We start from the raw sequence: 4,110 nt of genomic DNA, 5'->3' as shown, positions 1-4,110 counted from the left end.
GTATTTTGGAGGATTGCTAAATTCACATTTGAAGCTGAGTTGAAGGATAATATACATGCAATGAAGAAATTAGGACAAGACTGTTTGGATGATCTTTTATAGTACAACTTGGATACATGGTGCAAGAAGTATTTTCAAGACTATAGCAAATGTGATATTGTGGACAACAATATGGCAGAAAGTTTTAATGCTTGGATACCTGCAAGGTATAAAACAATCATCACAATGCTTGAGGAGATAAGGGTGAAGATGATGAAAAGAATTGGTGATTTGAGAGAGTTCTCAAACATTTGGATCACTAATAGATCTCCTATGTCTTTGAAGATTTTGCAAGAAAATATTGAAAAGTCTATGCAATGTAACTTGACTTGGAATGGAGAAAGAGGTTTTGAGATTAAACACCATCGATTTACACATACTGTGAACATTGTTAGTAGGAGTTGTAGTTGCAGATCCTGGCAGCTCAGGGGATTCCTTGTCCTCATGGTGTTGTTGCCCTTCATTACAAGAAGTTGGAACCAATCAATTATGTGGCTAGTTGTTATAGCAAGAAAACCTACCTCAACACATATGCCCATTTTATTCAGCCAATGAATAACATAAAAATGTGGCCAACATCAAATAATCCAATTGTAAAGCCACCAAAGATCAAGAAGATGCCTGGAAGACCAAGTAAGGTTAGAAGAAAGGAAGCAGATGAAAGCAGAAAAACTGGAAAGCTTAGAAAAAAAAGTGTTGTTATGACTTGTAGCAAATGTGGTACACAAGCACACAATAAAATAGGATGTCCTACAAGAAACCAAGCTAGTCCAAGTCAATCAACTGAACCATCTTCTCAGGCAAGAGGTACTGGTCTAAGTCAGTCAACTGAACCATCTTCTCCGACACAGTATTTTTATTTGTTACTTTCAAATGTAAGTTATATGTACATGTATATGTATTGATATATCAATACATAGTCTACTGAAAGAGCAGCAAAAGGCAAAACAAGGGCTAGTAGTTCAACTCAATCACCTAGAGCTTCTTCATAGGCCACCACAAATAATGAAAGTGGTAGAGGAAGAGGCACAAAAAGAGTTTCAAGTTATATAGGTGTTCCAACTCAATCACATGGAACTGCTACAAACACAAAGGTAATATATCTAATTATTATATCATTTATAGACAATATAGATATGCTTTAATATTTTGGTTTCAACGTACAGACTGTAAATAGTAGAGGGAAAGGTAGAGGTAGAGAAGCAGGAACAAGTAGAGGAAGAGGAATGCCTCAAGAAAGAAATGTGAATGAAGGACTAGGTAAAGGAAGAGGAATGGCTCAACATAGTCAAACTAGTTCTGAAGCAACCTGCAGCGGAAGAGGCTTAGAAAGAGAGAAGAGACCAGCAGAACATGAGGACACCAGTGGAGGACAAACATGATATTTTAAAAGGCCAAGAATGGTACATAGGTGTTGGCATATACCAAGCTGAAGATGGATTTACAACTCTCAATGTAAGTTTACGATTGTCAATGCAAGCCTAAATGTCTTTTGATGTGAATGTGTATTTATTTGACTAAGCAGCATGGATTGTCAAGTAGAAGAGTTATTAATATTGGTACAAGAGTGACAAAGAGGGCTGATGTTGTTACTGGTGATATTGGCTACACACCAATACGTGGATTCAAATGGAAGGGAAAGACAACTATTACCAGTAGCAACCTAGAAAGAATGAGGGCTGAAAAGGTTATCCAAACTAGGTTTACAGCTACTGCTAATGCTAATAACCAAAGCCAAACAAGCTCAAGTAGGAAGACTCATGTGCCATGGAAGTAGGGCATTTTGATGTTGTCTTGTTCATTTTGACAAACAAAATTTAATTATGTATATTTTTGTGTTGTTTTTAGTTGGAATCAAACTCAATTTTGTGTGTAACCAAACAAAACTTGAATGATTATGTTGCAAAGAAGTCCTCTTTTTTATTAGTTTTTTTGTTGCCTTTTTATTTGTAGTTGAACATATTTTTGAAGTTTCTCAAATGGTTACCACAATAATATAGACAAGAGAACCAAATACATTAACTTGTTCAAATCACAATTATTTCGACAACAAAGACCAACAAAAACTTGAGCATTCAACAACTTCCATCCTTCAAGTTACACACACCTACAACTAGCAAGATCAAGACAATTAGCTTCTAGTTACACACACCTACGACTTCAAAAACTTGAAAGTAACTAAAGATGTTTATGGCAATTTTGGCTGCACACACCTACAACTTCCATCCTTCACATTCTTGGTTAGACTTAAAAATAGAAAACACGCAATAACGATCAAGACAATTAGCTTCAAGTTACAACATTTGCTCTTCTTTTTCTCCTTCATCACGACTTGGTTACTTTCAAAACGACTTTCATAAGATGTCAATGCTTCTTCCAACTCCTTAATTCTCTTTGCCAATCTCGGAATAACGTACTTAGATCGTATATCAACATATTCAGGATCCCTCCACCTAAAGAAGTTGCACGCATCCTCCTAAAATACGCAAAAAACAAATTAAAGAAAACTACATAAACAAAAGATCTTCGGAAAAGAATTAGGAAATATACACGATAGCATGGACAAGACCAAAATCTTCGAGCCGGATTATGCTCCAACCATGAAGTTTGCATTGATAGGTCACCATGTTTGCGTTGCAATTTCACTCGCAACATCGGATCATTCTCATCATTACAAATACGATTCAACATTGCATTTGACATTTTCAGTCAAAACCTAACCAAAAAATTAAGAAGAAATCAAACCATAAAAAACTTCAAATCAACGCTTTCTACTAGAAATTAAAAGATAAAATAAATTTCTACCTTATTTTCTTGAGGAAGATGATGAATTCGTCAAATAAAGAGCACCAACGTTGAGGAAGAGGCACATGAAGAGTTTCAAGTTCTATAGGTGTTCCAACTCAATCATATGGAACTGCTACAAATACAGAGGTAATATATCTAATTATTCTATCATTTATAAACAATATAGATATGCTCTAATATTTTGGTTTCAAAGTACAAACTGTAAATGGTAGATAGAGAGGTAGATGTAGAGGTAGAAGAGCAAGAACAAGTACAAGAATAGGAATGTCTCAAGAAAGAAATGTGAATTAAGGACTAGGTAGAGGAAGATGAATGACTCAACATAGTCAAACTAGTTCTGAAGCAACCTACAGTGGAAGATGCCTAAAAAGAGGAAAGAGACCAGTAGAACATGAGGACACCAGTTGAGGACAAACAAGACATTTTAAAAGGCCAACAATGGTAGGTGTTGACATATACCAAGTTGAAGATGGATTTACAACTCTCAATGTAAGTTTACAATTGTCAATGTAGGCCTAAATGTCTTTTGATTTGAATGTGTATTTATTTGACTAAGCAGCCTCGATTGCCAAGTATAAAAATCATCAATACTAGTACAAGAGTGACAAATAGGGTTGATGTTGTTACTGGTGATATTGGCTACACACCAGTATGTGGATTCAAATGGAAGGGGAAGACAACTATTACCAGTAGTAACCAAGAAAGAATGAGAGTTGAAAAGGTTATTCAAACTAGGTCTGCAGTTGCTGCTACTGCTAATAGCCAAAGTCAAATAAGGTTAAGTAGGAAGACTTTTGTGCCATGGAAGTAGGGCATTTTGATGTTGTATTGTTCATTTTGACAAACAAAATTTAATTATGTATATTTTGGTGTTGTTTTTGGTTGGAATCAAACTCAATTTTGTGTGTAACCAAACAAAACTTGAATGATTATGTTGCAATGAAGTCCTCTTTTTTATCAGTTTTTTTGTTGCCTTTTTATTTGTAGTTGAACATATTTTTAACGTTTCTCAAATGGTTACCACAATAATATAGACAAAAGAACCAAATACATTAACAACTTATTCAAATCATAACTATTTCGACAACAAAGACCAACAAAACCTTGAGCATTCAACAACTTCCATCCTTCAAGTTACACACACCTGCAACTAGCAAGATCAAGACAATTAGCTTCTAGTTACACACACCTACGACTTCAAAAACTTGAAAGTAACTAAAGATGTCTATGGCAATTTTGGTTGCACACACCTACAACTTCCAT

The 4,110-nt window shown here is 35.1% G+C and overlaps 2 pseudogenes; both read left to right on the top strand.

Moving 5' to 3' along the window:
• Nucleotides 1–1,265: 1,265 nt before the first annotated feature.
• LOC125838810 (uncharacterized) lies at nt 1,266–1,816 on the top strand (annotated as a pseudogene).
• Nucleotides 1,817–3,111: 1,295 nt separating this feature from the next.
• LOC125838815 (uncharacterized) lies at nt 3,112–3,658 on the top strand (annotated as a pseudogene).
• The last annotated feature ends 452 nt before the right edge of the window (nt 3,659–4,110 follow it).

This window comes from Solanum verrucosum, unplaced genomic scaffold (genome assembly GCF_900185275.1).
Source record: "Solanum verrucosum unplaced genomic scaffold, falcon-dt-bn FXZP01000182.1, whole genome shotgun sequence".
Taxonomy (NCBI): Eukaryota; Viridiplantae; Streptophyta; class Magnoliopsida; order Solanales; family Solanaceae; genus Solanum; species Solanum verrucosum.
The sequence above is the reverse complement of the archived record's forward strand: the minus strand, read 5'-3'. Positions and strand labels throughout refer to the sequence as shown.